The following is a 16846-nucleotide window of genomic DNA, read 5'->3' on the forward strand; positions in this document are numbered from 1 at the left end:
AAAATGAATACACAAATATTTCCAGGGACTATAAATGGAACAGAAACACAAAGCAGTAAGTGAGGTCTAATGAGCTCCAGGTCCAGAAGCAAGGAAAGAGGGCCAGGAATTCAGCTTCTGTAGGTTAATGAGAATTAAACGTGCCTCACTTAAGGCATGGAAGTGGAGCCAGGCTCATTGCTTAAAACTAGGGAGTGGGCAGAACTCCAGAAATGAGAGTGAAGGGAATAAAGCAGTTTATGTAAAACTCTACACTAAGAGAGGCAGGATCCAAGCCAGCCACTTGCTTGCTCGGTGGCTGTTGTACATTATCACCATTATTATGAAGATCAGGAATCCAGAGTTACCTAGTGGGACCAGATAGAGGCATCCACAAAAGCAGTAGGTTGGACTCAGTGAAGATGGGTAATAATTCTGACTCAAGTCAAGCAAAATTTCAAAATACATGAAGAAAACTGACATTGCAATTACCAACAAAATCAACTATTGAGAAATTAATTCACTCAGGACAAAATGAAAATAATAGAACAATCTGAAATGACCTTAAAATATCAGGATCCTCAAAGAGATAAGGTAGGAAAAACACAATGAAACACAAATATTCAAAGTGTAGTCTCAGTACCAATCAGGATAAACACAAATAAATCCACACTGAGACATATCATCGTGAAACCGCAGAACATCAAAGTGCCATAAAAAATATTACCTACTCAAAAATAACAATTAGACTGATAGCAGATACTTTATCAGTAATAATAGATGCCTTGAAGAAAATGGAATTATATGTTCAAAGTGTTAAAAGAACACTCAAGCTAGACTCCAACGCCCAGGTAATGTTCATAAGAATGAGGGCAAAATAAAGACATTTTGAGACTCTGAGTTTTCCACTAACAGATTCTCAGTAAGCAATTGATAGATTTTAGGATGTATGTCAGAAAGAAGAGCTCAAAGAAGGAAGCAAGATATACTGATGGTCCCACAAACTGATAAAATGCTTCATCAACTGTATCTAATTATAGATTATAAATAAAATAACTATTTTTTTATGATTAAAAAAGTTGTAATGTGAATGAACCTTTGAAAATAGGCTATGTAAAAGAAGCCAGTAAGAAACAAAATCATATATTATATAATTCCAAATTATATGAAATGTTCAGAATAGGTATATCTAAAGAGAAAGTAAATTAGCGGTTGCCTGGATTGGGAGGACAGAAGAGGGAATGGAGAGTAGGCTAGGGAACAGAATTTCTCTTAAGGGGGACAGAAGTGTTATAAAATTAGATCATGGAGAAGGCTGAACAACCCTATGAATAAACTAAAAAAACACTGAATTGTACATTTAAATGTATGAATTGGAAGATATGCAAATTATACCTTAAGCAGTTTTTACAAGTGGAACTAGAAAAGAAGGAGATGTTCAAGTATACCAAGATCCTTTTTAACTCTGATATAAAATTCTGTACTTATGTGTGAATATTAAAGGATGCTCAACATCGCTCATTATTAGAGAAATGCATATCAAAACTACAATGAGATATCACCTCACACCAGTCAGAATGGCCATCATCAAAAAGTCTACAAACAATGAATGCTGGAAAGGGTGTGGAGAAAAGGGAACCCTCTTGCACTGCTGGTGGGAATGTAAATTGAGATAGCCACTATGGAAGACAGCATGCAGATTTCCTTTAAAAACTAGGAATAAAACCACCATATGACCCAGCAATCCCACTACTAGGCATATAACCTGAGGAAACCAAAACTGAAAAAGACCCACGTACCCCAATGTTCATTTAGCACTATTTACAATAGCTAGAGCATGGAAGCGACCTAGATGTCCATCGACAGATGAATGGATAAAGTAGCTGTGGTACACACACACAGGAATATTACTCAGCCACAAAAAGGAATGCATTTGAGTGAGTTCTAATGAGGCGGATGGACCTAGAGCCTGTTATACAGAGTGAAGTAAGTCAGAAAGAGAAAAAGAAATATCGTATACTAATGCATACATATGGAATCTAGAAAGACGGAAATATCGTATACTAATGCACACATATGGAATCTAGAAAGACGGTACTGATGAAAACTATTTGCAGAGGAGCAATGGAGACACAGACACAGAGAACAGACTTACAGACATCGTGGGGGCCAGGGTGGGGCAGGAGAAAGGAGACGGTGGGGTGCATGGAGAGAGCAACATGGAAACATACACTACCTATGTAAAACAGATAGTCAATGGGAATTTGCTGTATGACACAGGGAACTCAAACTGGGGCTCTGTAACAACCTAGAGCGGTGGGAGGGAGGTGGGAGGGAGGTTCATGAGGGAGGGGACAGATGTATATCTATGGCTGACTCATGTTGATGTTTGGCAGAAACCAACCCAATATTGTAAAACAATTATCCTTCAATTTAAAAATTAAAAAAAAAACAACTTAGGAATGATCATACAAAAACAGAAATCCCACCTACGGCTTCTAAAATCAGTGGAGGAACCAAAAAAAAGATACTGACAATTTTATAAATCTAAATTTCAAGAGTAGTACAAAAGAAATTAAGAAAATAAAAGAAAATAAAAATAGCAAAACGAGTTCAATTCTCTCTACACACATGCTCATCTATTAAAAGACAGTCTATCAGACTACTTAACAAATCCAACTAATGACATGTCTAAAGCAAAATGACCCAGAAAATTTGAAAATAGATGGTGAAAAAATATATCAGGTAAATATTAAGGAAAGGAAAGCTGGCAAAACAACTGTTAACAGACAAAATAGAACTTAAAATATAAAACAAAAATAAGAACAGAAGAGCTCATATAATGATAAAAGATATTCTACAAAGATAAAATGGACTTGTACAGTTAATTATATAGTCTCTTCAAATGTATAGGAAATGAAAACATATGCAGATAACAAGGATAAAGTAACAAAACTACAACTGTGAGATTAACATTCCACTATCAGAAAATGACAAGCCAAGCAGACAAAAATTCCCTAACGAAGTAACAAATAAAACACAATACGAAGTTTGATACTAGGGCTCCTGGTGGCTCAATGGGAAAGAACCCACCTGCCAATGCAGGAGACGTGGGTTCGATCCCTGGGTTGGGAAGATCCCCTGGAAAAGGAAATGTCAATCTACTCCAGTATTCTTGCCTTGGAAATCCCATGGACAGAGAAGCCTGGTGGGCTACAGTCCATGGGGTCACAAAAGAGTCAGACATGACTTAGCAACTAAACAACAACAACGTTTGATGTTACATAGACACACACACACACAACCAAACACCAAACAGAAAAAGAATAAACACACGCATAAGACATTTAATATTGGCCTATGAATTAGGTTTCAAAGGTAGCATCAACTAATTTCTAAGAATAAATCTCTTACTAATCACATTCCTCAAGTACAATATGGATAATCAAAAACACAAACAGTAAATAAAGAACAATCATCTGTTTAGAAAATTTTAAATGTGCTCAGAAATAAATCATACCCATAAATAAAATGGACTCACAGGGATGAAATCAAAATAGAAATTATGAAATACTAGAACTGAACAATAATGAAAGTAGTCCATATCAAACTTTGTAAAAATGCAGCTAAAGGAGTAAAGAGAGAGAATCGAGAATGACAATGTCCGTTACCACCACTTCTAGCCAACATTGTTTTGAAGATCCCAGACTAATGAAGAAAAAATACAAGAGAAGAGAATTTAAAAGGAAATGTCAAAGCTGTCATTATTTGCACGTTATCACCACTCTCATAAAAAAACAATCCAAGCAAATTAGCAATCAGAATTAACAGAGAATTCAGTAAGGTTGCTGAGTATGTAATCAACTTACAAAAATTGACTGTTCTGGCTTTCCCTTGTGGCACAGGAGATAGCAATCCACCTGCCAATCATGGGGACACGAGTTCGATCCTTGGTCCCAGAAGATTCCACATGCCATGGGGTAACTAAGCCCCTGAGCCACAACTGCTGAGCCTGCATGTTCCAACAACTGAAGCCCATGTGTCTAGATTCTGAACTCTGAAACAAGAGAAGCCACCGTAATAAGAAGCCTGTGCATCGCAATGAAGAGTAGCCCCGGTCTCTGCAACCAGAGAAAGCCCTCATGCAACAATGAAGACCCAGTGCAACCAAAACTTAGCTCATTAAAACACTGATGGTGTTCTTAAATACCAGTAGTAACTAATTAAAAATATAATTTTGAAAAAGAAATCAAGTATAACAGCAATAAACACTATAAGGCAATTGGAAATAAATTCAACAAATTATGTGTATGAATCTGACAAAGCATAAAACTGTATTAAAGACTCAAATGTGGAACTAAATAAAGAAATATACAATGTACATAAACAGGAATACCTGAAGGAATCGTTATCAATTCTCAAATTACTCCATTTTAAAAAATCAACACAATTCCAGCAAAAATTCTAATAGGGAATTTTTAAAGAACTTAATAAGCTCATCTAAACTTCACGTTAGAAGAAAAGCCAACGATAGCCAAGATAATTTTGAAGAAAACTGTCAAACAATCAAAATCATGAGGTACTAGCCCAAGGATAGACAGACAAACCAACAGAAAGATGCTCAAGTGTGTACACTGAAACGATATTGGACAGTGATGACATTCCAAATTGAGGGGGGAAATAGATTATTCAATAAAAGGTGCTGGACTAACTGGCAATTAATGTCAAATCAGATCCCTACCATACAGCCAAGTAAAACTGATGGGAAGAAAAAAAAATTAAATGTGAAAAGCAGAACCAGAGAACTTCCAAAAGGAGTTACAACACTGTGGTTCCTTTGACTGTCCCTCCTGATTCTGTTTCTAAACTCTCAACAGTCCTAGTTGCTCTCCTCGAGGGCACTCTGTGCTCACACTGAATTCTCCTTGTAATTTGGAAGCTGTAGGGATGCAGCATCACTTTCCCAGTCCTGTTTGTTACTAGACTGCTGGTAACACAGCCTACCTAAGACCACACAAGCTTTCCTCCGTTACTACGGTATAGGACTGATGGAGGCTGTACGTGCCATCTGTCAATATTAAACTTCTAAATCATTTTCATGCCTGCTACACTTAAGCAAATTGCTCCACCGGGGGTTCATTTGCATAGGGTTTTTTGTTTCTTCCACATGCAAGGCTTTATTCTTAAATCTATTTAATGCTATCATTAATTCAGTTGTCTTTGTCTGTGGTGACCTTTTCTATATCTTCCTATGTCATCCAATGCATTCATTACCCTTTTCCATACTGTCATCCATAAAAATCTACAAGCATGCCTTTTAAGGATGGTTTCATCCAAAGAACTAATAAAAATGGTGATCAAGGAGTTCTAAACAGAGAACCCTATAGGTATGATAACAGAAAATTTCCTCCATTGACTCATTAATACTAATCCGCCTATTTACATTAGCAGTCTGTATTTTTCAATCTCACCTTAAAAACATTATGACATGTGGGTACATGTTCTACTGAGTTTTACAGAAACTGTTCTTATTGCATTGCCATGATCTTTCTTTTTTATTTATTTTAATTGGAGGCAAATTACTTTACAAATCCATGATCTTTCAACCTACTAAACCTTTCTGAAAAGTAACATGAATTCTGACATAACCTGGTTTTGGTGAACCATAGTAGCATTAAATAACTTGTACTGCTTCTCTCAGATGCTCATAATTTATTAAGAATTTCATAAGCATATTCATTAGAAATTAGTATAAATTACAAAAGACCAAATTATGAGGACTCCACACTGTTATAACATAGTTACCATAATCTCTATGGAAGACATAATAAAGTGAAGTTGCTCAGTTGTGTCCGACTCTTTGCAACCCATGGACTGAAATCCACCAGGCTCCTCCGCCCATGGGATTCTCTGGGCAAGAATACTGGAGTGGGTTGCCATTTCGTTCTCCAATGCATGAAAGTGAAAAGTGAAAGTGAAGTCACTCAGTCATGCCCAACTCTTAGCGACCCCATGCACTGCAGCCTACCAGGCTCCTCCATCCATGCGGTTTTCCAGGCAAGAGTACTGGAGTGGGGTGCCATTGCCTTCTCTGACCATAATCTCTATGGAAGACATAATAAAGTGAAGTCGCTCAGTCGTGTCCGACTCTGCGACCCGTGGACTATAGCCCACCAGGCTCCTCCGTCCATGGGATTCTCCAGGCAAGAAAACTGGAGTTGGTTGCCATTTCCTTCTCCAGGGGATCTTCCTGACCCAGGGATTGAACCTAGGTCTCCTGCATTCCAGGCAGATGCTTTAACCTCTGAGCCACCAGGGAAGCCCATGGAAGACATGATGTATTTCGCCAAATGTGTAGGCCAGAATCACATAATGATAACTTTAAACTAGCAACTCTAAGAAATGGAGCCACGAGGAGTAGGAAGAGTATGGCGAGGGTGATAATATAAAAGGATAACTAGTGGACTTCCTTAGCGGTACACCGGGTGAGAATCCGCCAGCCAGTGCAGGGGACGTGCGTTCGATCCCAGGTCCAGGAAGATTTCACATGCTGCAAATTAAACCTGTGTGCCACACTACGGAGCCAGCACTCCAGACCCCACGAGCTGCAACTACTGAAGCCTGTCAGCCTCGAGCCCGTGCTCCGCAACAAGAGAAGCCACCACAATGAGAAGCTCATGCAGTGCAACGAAGAGTGGCCTCTGCTTGCCATAACTATAAGCGCACGCACAGCAACCAAGACTCAGCACGACAACAATACAAATAAGTAAAATAAAAACATAATTAAGAAGAATTACTTTGACTATTTAAATTAGGAGACGGTATACTAGATACGACTGGGCAAATTCTGTACTTCTTCCTAAGTGGAGGGTAAATGATGTGTCCCAATCCAGAAAGAGCTACAAAACTCAGCTCCAAGATAACAGCAAATGCCCTGCCTGACCACAGAGAAAGCGTCACTCATAGCGCACCCCAAACACTGAAACTGGAGATCAGAAAATACTCTGCCATCCTCATACATCCCCCAATTTTAAACCACTTCTCATTTGATCTTCCTGTTGAGTTCACACATGAGCACTTAAGAGATTTACTTCCAGGTAGCTTTCTGGGCATCTCCAAATAGACTTGTCCACTCTGGGACTGAGAAATCAGTTGTCTATAAAGATACTGTGTATAGAGAGAGGGACACACAATCAAAAGTTTTCACTTTCCATAAAGTGAGTTAGAATAAATTAGTTAAAATAAATATTTTGTTACTTAAAGCACCTTCTCAGGGGCTCCATTAATAATCAAGATGTTATCAGAGAATTATTAGAGGACAAGCAAGACATTGTTAATCAAGATATTGTTAGGGAATTATTAACTGAAAAAACCAATTCTGGAGACAAAGAAATTAGTATTTCCCAACAAACTATACCAGAGGGGCTCTAGTACAATACTGGATTGGAGACCGTGTTACCTTTGCATAAAGCTCTTTTCCTTGATTGTGAATGAGAAATGGAAATACAGAAGCCCTAAAGCTAATCACAATAGCCAGTTACTAAATGGTAACCCACTCCAATACTCTTGCCTGGAAAATCCCACGGACGGAGGAGCGTAGTAAGCTACAGTCCATAGGGTCGCAAAGAGTCAGAGACGACTGAGCGACTTCACTTCACTCCATGCATAATTATGGAAGTCTCCCAGAGCCTGCTGGTGTCTGATGCCACAGGCATTCACAGTGTTGTACTTTGTTTGCTTCTGTACAGCCATTTCCTTTCCACCAGGAGCTAAGCAAAATCACTGCAGATGGTGACTGCAGCTATGAAATTAAAAGACGCTTGCTCCTTGGAAGAAAAGCTATGACCAACCTACACAGTGTATTAAAAAGCAGAGACATTACTTTGCTCACAAAGGTCAGTCTAGTCAAAACTATGATTTTTCCACTAGTCATGTGTGGATGTGAAAGTTGGACCATAAAGAAAGCTGACTGCTAAAGAATTGATGCTTTTGAACTGTGGTGCTGGAGAAGACTCTTGAGAGTCCCTTGTACTGCAGGGAGATCCAACCAGTCCATAAAGGAAATCAGTCCTGAATACTCATCGGAAGGACTGATACTGAAGCTCCAATACTTTGGCCACCTGTTGAGAAGAGCTGACTCATTGGAAAAGACCCTGAAAAGATTGAAGGCAGGAGGAGAAGGGGACGACAGAGGATGAGATGGCTGGATGGCATCACTGACTCGATGGACATGAGTTTGAGCAAGCTCTGGGAGTTGGTGATGGACAGGGAAGCCTGGTGTGCTGCAGTCCATGTGGTCACAACATGACTGAGCGACTGAACTGAACTGTGCAGCAATTTCTTTGATACCAGAAGCTAAACAAGGAAGACTGAATCATTTAGATGTCATGATTACCACACAACACTTAGTTTCTTAGAGATATCAGTAGAATCTGAGAACAGAAGGATAATCTAGAAGCCAACTAATGTTACCAACTAAACTTTAAAGAGGAAACAAAAGACCCAAAGAATTTGAGAGCCCGAAGTCTCATGATTACTTCATAACAGAACTGGAGCCAGAACCCAGGTCATGAGGCTCCACTGTCAGAAGCACAGTCTTGGTTTTCCAGGGTCTCACTCTTTTTTTCGTAGGACTCATTCTTTTTCATCTTCTCAAGCTTCATTGGCCATCATCAGACACTGCAATGACATTTCACAAACCCTTACAGCTCTAGGAAGGTGCAGAGTACACTGGGCTCTATGGTCATAGTATCTGGGAACTGGAGGAATCTGCAGATTGTCCCTCCATCTCTCTGCCTCTTACACATAAACAGAGTTTAAGGGGTTGGTACGGGCTCCCGATGTGGAGCACAAAATCAGAATTAAAAACTAACTGTACTGATTCCCAGGTCAGTGTTCTTCACACCTCATTGCAGGGCTTCTCTTCTCTTTGCTTTCCCTTAAAAAAAGGAAGAAAAAAAAAAAAAAACCCAGCAAAACAAAACACAAAAAAAACATAGCTTCTGCTTAAGAACAAGAGCTCTGTATGTTGAGGATATATAGAAAGTAGTATTGTTTTTATAAATATCTCTTTTTTAAAAAAAAGTAAAACCCCTCTGGAAAAGAACTTGTAAATAAACAAACAAGGCCCACTCAGCCTCTGATTCTATCAGCCTTTGGGCTGACTGCTCACTGCCTCTTATCCAGCTAGACGTGGACAGTGGGCAGTGTTGACACATGGGAGAGACAAAAGTCTGGCAATGAATCAGTGAGCAGAGGCAAGAACGCGCTTAGGAGTCTCTACTGCTTCACTCAGGGGACTTCGTGTGATGCAAAACTAGGCTATCAAGTGTCTTGGGCCCAGAGGACTTGGTGGTTCAGGCACCCGAAAGGATTCTGGATGATAACAACTTCTCTTCACAGGTACATCCTGAGCTAAATGGTTTCTGTGGATTAGCTTGAAAATGTAACCACCTTTTAGCACAAATCTATTTCAAACACATCTTCCCATAAGCAGCTTGACATTTGAATGCTTGCATAATTCATAAATATTCGACAGTTATATTTAAGACATTTTATTCGTTTTCTCCAAACAAAATCCTTCTAGAAGGGAGAACCTGCAATGTAGTGCATCAAGTTCATATGACATCCAAGCCTTCCAAACTCTGAGAAGGCTGAGGAAGCCCATGCTGTTCCCCTACACATGTGTGTGTGTCTGTGTTTGTGTGTGTCCAACTCTGCAACCATCTGGACTATAGCCGGCCAGGCTCCTCTGTCCATGAAATTCTCTAGGCAAGAATACTGGAGTGGGTTGCCATCTCCCCCTCTGGGGGATCTTCCTGACTCAGGGATCGAACTCACATCTCTTGCGTCTCCTGCACTGGCAGGCAGGTTCTTCATTACTGTGCCACCTGGGAAGCCCTCCCTTATTGTGCCAGGCTGCAAAGAAAGCTGGTGTTTGGTGGAAGACAAGAGAGGAAAGAGTTCTAGCTGAAACCTGACCAGAGTCACAGCATCACAGACTTATGAATTTATCCCGGTAAGTTGTTCTGGAAGCAGAAAGCTCTTACTCTTTTCAGTTTACTAAGATTTACAACAAAAATGTCTGGTGTAGACTCCCATGAGGATATATAAGCCACAGCAGTTCCCTTCTCTGTTACTGCCGCTTCACTGACTCTGGTTGACAGACCTACCCGTCCTCCTGCAAACATCTGTCCTGCAGCCCTAACGCCCCAGGCCAGCAGAGAGCTGGCAGATAGCAAGGCTGTACAGAACCGAATGCACCAGCTACTCCCCACAGGCTAAGGTGGGAACGAGAAACGATCATCTGTTATGTCACCATCACCTTTTGTGCCCATTAACACTTAACTCTCTCAAATCTAACATCTCTTTAAAATCGTTGTTTCAGTTAGTATATTACTTCTCACGATGGTAGTTGCTTGAACTTGAATGAAAGTTTCATAAATGTTGGGCTGGTAAAGCATCTGCCTGCAAGGCAGGAGACCTGGGTCGGGAAGATCCCCTGGAGAATGGAATGGCTTCCCACTCCAGTATTCTTGCCTGGAGAATTTCATGAACAGACAAGGCTGGCAGTCTACAGCCCACGTGGTCACATAGAGTGAGACACGACTGAGCGACTAACACTTCATACTGTATTTGCTTGAGCAAAAGTTTCATAGATGGAGTTTTCTTATACCACTAAACCTACCAGGGCTTAGTTGCTGGCAAGACTTTAGAATAAGGCTTGTCAGGACAAGGTAAGTGGAAATGTACGCTATCAAACAGAAAATCTGGGAGTGAAATTCATTTCAGTGAACATTTATCTGAACAGGACTCCAGTTCTAAGAAACCCAACCCTAGAAGTCACTACTGAGAGTCTGGGATTCGTCAGCATGTTGCTCAGTTCCAGTTCTGATCATCCACTAGCGGTCCAATGATGTTTAATAAGCAGCAGGGACACATGGTTACCAAGGATAATTCTGCCAAACTGAATGGGAAAGTTCAAGATTTAATACATGTAATGTAGTGAACACATTTGGCCACTAATATAATTGGCCTCTTGTCTTTCATTTTAATCATCTTTATTAGAAAAAAATGTATATCATACTAAAGGAGTTCACCATATGGAAATGGCAACTTAAAATTTAATGCTCTATTACCATGTAGAAAATCAATACATTATGATTTTTCATAATGAGAATGGAATCGAATTATCACTTTGATGCAAACTTAACTTGAAATAATTTTGTCTTTTAATATGACTTAGAAAATGGGTGTCAAGAACAGACCAACCAATTCAGTACCCAAATTTTTGGTTTTCCCTAATTACCACGTTACTTCTTTATCTGTTTACATGTTGGTTACTTAGGGAACCAAAAGCTTTTTCTTTGAGATTAATTCAGGTTTCAATCCTACTCAATAGTATAAAAGAGTATTTATGATTTATAATCAGAGCACATTTATAAGAGGCTTCTGAGTGAAAATGGCTTGGTATATACTGCTAATTAAGTTTTAGGGAACTGTTTTCATTGCAAAACAGGCAACACTTTATGAATAAAGCCTTTATCGCAACCAGTATATAATGTCTTTTCTATCTGTCCTGATAATTCATACTCTGATACATTATAAAAAAGGGCCTATATGAAGCAAATTCTATAAAGTTATGACAGCTTTACAAGATGAAGAGCCCTAAATATCTCACAGAAAAATTACATAAGTCACAGTTCTTTGCTAATTGTTTCTTAGATCTTTTGGCTTCTATAAAATCCTTATTTACCCTCAATCCCATTCCAAGAGATAACAACACTTAGTATTGACTATGGTTCCTTCAACAATGAAATTCAAACTGAAATATATTCTATGAAATGAGAATCCAATGCTTAGCATTTATTACTCACCGATTCTTGGTTCTCATCTTTCTTGTCTTCACATCCCATTATACTGAAGAGCATGACCACTTAGAAATCTTCCTCAAACTGTGTTCCTTGAAACAACGGTATGCCACAAGAATGTGTGTTCAACAGGATAGGCGTTAGCAGTGTTTAAGTTTTATTTTAAATATATATCTAATCAAAAGAGTGAATACCTTTACAGAGTGATTGCTGAATGGAAATCTTTTAAGAAATAATGCACAACCCATGAGAAACAAAACCTGTCCTGGCACACAGAAACTTATAGACTAATGCTTATAGCAGCATAATTCATAATAGCCAAAAAGCGAAAACAACCCAAATGCCCATCAATGTTTTAAAAAAGGAAGACAGTCTATCCATAAAACAGAATATTATTCAGCAATAAAAAAGTACTGATACATGATGAAATATAGATGAACCTCAAAATCCTTATGTGGCGTGAAAGAAGCCCATCACAGAGGACTTCATACTGTCTGACTCCACTTATAGGAAATGTCCAACAGGCAAATCTAGAGAGACAGAAAACAGATTGGTGGTTGCCATGGGCCCAGGATGGGCAGGGAGGAGGGTCCTGAGAAGGAAGGCTTGGAAGTGACAGCTAAGGAGTGCAAGGTTTCTTTCGGGCACAAAGAAAACTTCTAAAATTGATGTGGTGAAGAATGTACAATTCTATGAATATACTAAAAGCCACTGAATTGTACCCTTTAAATGTGTGACTAGTATAGTATGTGAATTATGCCTCAGGAAAGCTACATGTAAAAAGAAAAAAAAGTATTTGAACAGATACTTCACTAAAAGGACATCCAAAAAACCATCCATAAACACATGGAAAAGGTGCCCAAATTTAGTAGGTATCAGAGAAATACAAAATTAACACCAAAATGAGACACCACCACAGACTTGACAGAACTAAAATAAAAGGTGGATAATATCATGTGTTGGTGAGAATGTAGTACAGCAGACATATTCTACTGAAAAACATTTAAGTGGTAAAGCCACATACGAAAGCTATTTGGTAGGATCTATTAAAGTTGAATATAAATATACGGTATGTCCTGGCAATTCTATTCCTAGATATATATATACCATGCATACATACACAAAAAAACATGCATAAGAATGTCCATAGCAAAATTACTTTAATAGCTTGAAACTGAGAACAAAAGTTCATTATAAACTATGGTACATTTATACACTGGAATATAACAGTAATTAAGATAAACTACCAACATATACAGCAGCATAGATAAATTGGATTAATAATATGCTGAGGAAAAAACAGATACAAAAGAACATATAATAAAGTAATTTAAAATGGGCAAAAGCAACGTGTCACTATTAGGACAGTGATTACCTTTTGGCAGGAAAAGAGGTAGTAATCAGGAGAAGGGTTAGTCATGAGAGAGGCTGCTGGGGTGTTAAGTTTTATTTCTTGATCTGGGTGCTAGTTACATGGACATGTTTACTTTGTGATAACTCTTCTAGTTACACATATATTATTTGCATTTCCCTTTATAAATATGTGGCCATAAAAATACTATATTTTGGTTTAAAAGTTTATTTTTAAAAAGTGAGGGAAAAAGAAATGGTATACAAAAGCACAATACTTGACAATGCCAAGAAACTGTGACCAATCATTTACCCAGAAAGCTTCCAACAAACGGTTACACAGAACATGTATAGCCACTTCAGTAAATGCTGGTCTGTGCTGTGAATCGTGTCATTCTGTTTCAGCATATATTTATGGTATTTTATATTGAATATTTATACCACATAGACCTATGGCTAGTTCATAATCCATATATGACGAGCCAAGTGGCCAAAAAGCCAGAACACTTTAAGGTGACGTTAATAATCACAGCACTTGGTGTGAAGTGCTGCTGCTAAGTCACTGGATCATAAACCATAAATCCACAATCCCACTAGTTCTACAATATGAAAATGTACCATCTAATTTCACTTTACTCTCACTTCCTTTTTCCGCTAGACACCAAACAGGAAAGAAAATGAGAGTATAATTCAAGAGTTGAAAGAAAAAGGAAATGCAGGAAACTCAACCAGATCTGCATGACTCATGTGTCAACTACGAATTTCTAATTTCAAGCCTTTAAAAAAAGAAGCTTCAAGGACCCTTCAAATTAGGTTCAAGTCAGATGCCTGATTAGACAATTGAATCACTTTACTGGACTACATTTTTCTTGATTCAGATCTCCTCTCTTGCTGCCACAAATATGTTTGTTCAGTGTAAATGGAGTGATGAAGATTGACCTTTCTAGCCAAGCAGCTGGCTGAACAGGATTTTAAATGATATGCTTAGGATTTTACTCCACTCAATTTAAAGCAAAAGGAAGTGCAATAAAAGTGCACGGATGAGAGACCCACATATCTAAGTTTTACTCTAAGAATTTTAGAGCCTCTGTCCCACTCCTTCTGACAAAGTCAGAATTCCACATCAGGGTGAGGTTATAAACAGAATTGAAACACTGAACTACTACCATGAAAAGTTCAGGGCTCCAGAACAGAATCGGTAGCGGCTGTCTTTTAAGAACTGTCCCTATCTATTTTCCGGTTCTTGAGAGTAAAAACTGAACAGAAGGGAAAAAAGCAATTGTTGTGCCCTTAAGCCCTGCCTACTATCTTGACTCATTCCAATGTCTTTTCTCTGAATTTCCCTCCAATAGCACTAAAGTAAGATGCCCATTTCTGGAGGAAGGCATGGCAATCCACTCCAGTATTCTTGCCTGGAGAATCCTCATGGACAGAGGAGCCCAGAGGGCTACAGTCCCTAGGGTCGGGCGCAGTCGGACATGACTGCAGCGACTTAGCACGCATGCAAGATGCCCATTTCCTTCTTTCATACTTCAAAACTCGACAGAACAGTAGTCTTGGAAACTCACTATTCTTTTTTTCAAACATTAAACTTTTATTTTCTATTAGGTATAGCTGATTAACGATGCTGTGGTAGTTTCAGGTGAAGAATGAAAGGACTCAGCCATACATATAATACATGTATCCATTCTCCCCCAAATCCCTCCTCCCACCCACGTTGGCACATAACATTGAGCAGGGTTCCCTGTGCTTTACAGTAGGTCCTTGCTGGTTATCCATTTTGAACGTAGCAGTGTGTACATGGGAGAAGGCAGTGGTACCCCACTCCAGTACTATTGCCTGGAAAATCCCATGGATGGAGGAGCCTGGTCGGCTGCAGTCCATGGAGTCGCTAAGAGTCGGACACAACTAAGCGACTTCACTTTCATTTTTCACTTTCATACATCGGAGAAGGAAATGGCAACCCACTCCAGTGTTCTTGCCTGGAAAATCCCAGGGACGGGGTAGCCTGGTGGGCTGCCGTCTATGGGGTCGCACAGGGTCGGACACGACTGAACCAACAGCAGCAGCAGTGTGTACATGACCTTCCCAAATTCTCGAACTACCCCTTCCCCCCAGCAACCATCAGTTTGTTTTCTATGAGTCTCTTTCTGGGAAACTCACTCTTCTGGATACGGAAGACCACACATACTTGCAGCATTTTGTAAAATTTTTATTCCCCCTAATTCTTAGCAACACCCCCCCACCCACTTACTGTTTACTCCTAACTCAGCCCATCACTTTCTAAAATCATCAACAGGAGATTGTGTGCAACTGCCTGAGAAATTACCTACTCAAAGCAGCCCTCAGAAACAAATTTCCATGAATAGCTAATGGAAAGGAGAAAGAGCCTATATTTATGAAATTTCTTTTAGACCTGCTACCTGACTTTCATTCAAAGCTAGCATGTGAGCAAGTGCTAATCTGCATAGCTGATAGGAAGCTGAGTCCAATCATTCATTCACAGCAGGTACAGTGCTGGAAGCTAAGGATGCAGAGATAAAAGACTCTTCATTCAAAGTCAGAATTGTCATGCAAAGAACTCAAAGTTCTAGTGGAAAAGAACCTCATCAGTCAGCAATCATAATATCACAGGTGTGTCACGACAGGTCTATGTCCAGAGTGGCACGGGAAGACAAAAAAGCGAGCACCAAACTCAAGTGTAAAGAACTGGGGTAAGTTTCTCAGATGAGGTGGCATTAGATTTAAGTGTGGAGAGATACAGAGAAGGAATCTAGGTGGGAATGGTGGGGACAGGCCATCCCACTTGGAGGAAGCCAGCATGTAAAAGTCACAGCAGTTCAGGGAATTCTCCAGCAGTGCAGTGGTTCAGTTCAGTTCAGTCGCTCAGTCGTGTCCAACTCCTCGCGACCCCATGAATCGCAGCACGCCAGGCCTCCCTGTCCATCACCATCTCCCGGAGCTCACTCAGACTCACGTCCATCGAGTCAGTGATGCCATCCAGCCATCTCATCCTCTGTCATCCCCTTCCTCTCCTGCCCCCAATCCCTCCCAGCATCAGAGTCTTTTCCAATGAGTCAACTCTTCACATGAGGTGGCCAAAGTACTGGAGCTTCAGCTTTAGCATCAGTCCTTCCAAGGAAAGCCCAGGGTTGATCTCCCTCAGAATGGACTGGTTGGATCTCCTTGCAGTCCAAGGGACTCTCAAGAGTCTTCTCCAACACCACAGTTGAAAAGCATCAATTCTTCAGCGCTCAGCTTTCTTCACAGTCCAACTCTCACATCCATACATGACCACAGGAAAAACCATAGTCTTGACTAGACGGACCTCAGTCGGCAAAGTAATGTCTCTGCTTTTGAATATACTATCTAGATTGGTCATTAACTTTTCTTCCAAGGAGTAAGCGTCTTTTAATTTCATGGCTGCAGTCACCATCTGCAGTGATTTTGGAGCCCCCCAAAATAAAGTCTGACACTGTTTCCACTGTTTCCCCATCTATTTCCCATGAAGTGATGGGACCAGAAGCCATGATCTTCGTTTTCTGAATGTTGAGCTTTAAGCCAACTTTTTCACTCTCCTCTTTCACTTTCATCAAGAGGCTTTTTAGCTCCTCGTCACTTTCTGCCATAAGGGTGGTGTCATCTGC

The 16846-nt window shown here is 39.8% G+C and overlaps 1 protein-coding gene and 1 non-coding gene across 4 annotated transcripts in view; both read right to left on the reverse strand.

The window, feature by feature from the left end:
- FRMD5 (FERM domain containing 5) overlaps positions 1-16846 on the reverse strand; it is a 325536-nt gene that overhangs the window by 268780 nt on the left and 39910 nt on the right. The window lies entirely within an intron of this gene.
- TRNAS-GGA (transfer RNA serine (anticodon GGA)) lies at positions 6226-6298 on the reverse strand. The gene has a single exon. It is a non-coding gene; the product is annotated as a tRNA-Ser (tRNA).

This window comes from Ovis aries, chromosome 18, assembly GCF_016772045.2.
Source record: "Ovis aries strain OAR_USU_Benz2616 breed Rambouillet chromosome 18, ARS-UI_Ramb_v3.0, whole genome shotgun sequence".
In the NCBI taxonomy this organism is placed as follows: domain Eukaryota; kingdom Metazoa; phylum Chordata; class Mammalia; order Artiodactyla; family Bovidae; genus Ovis; species Ovis aries.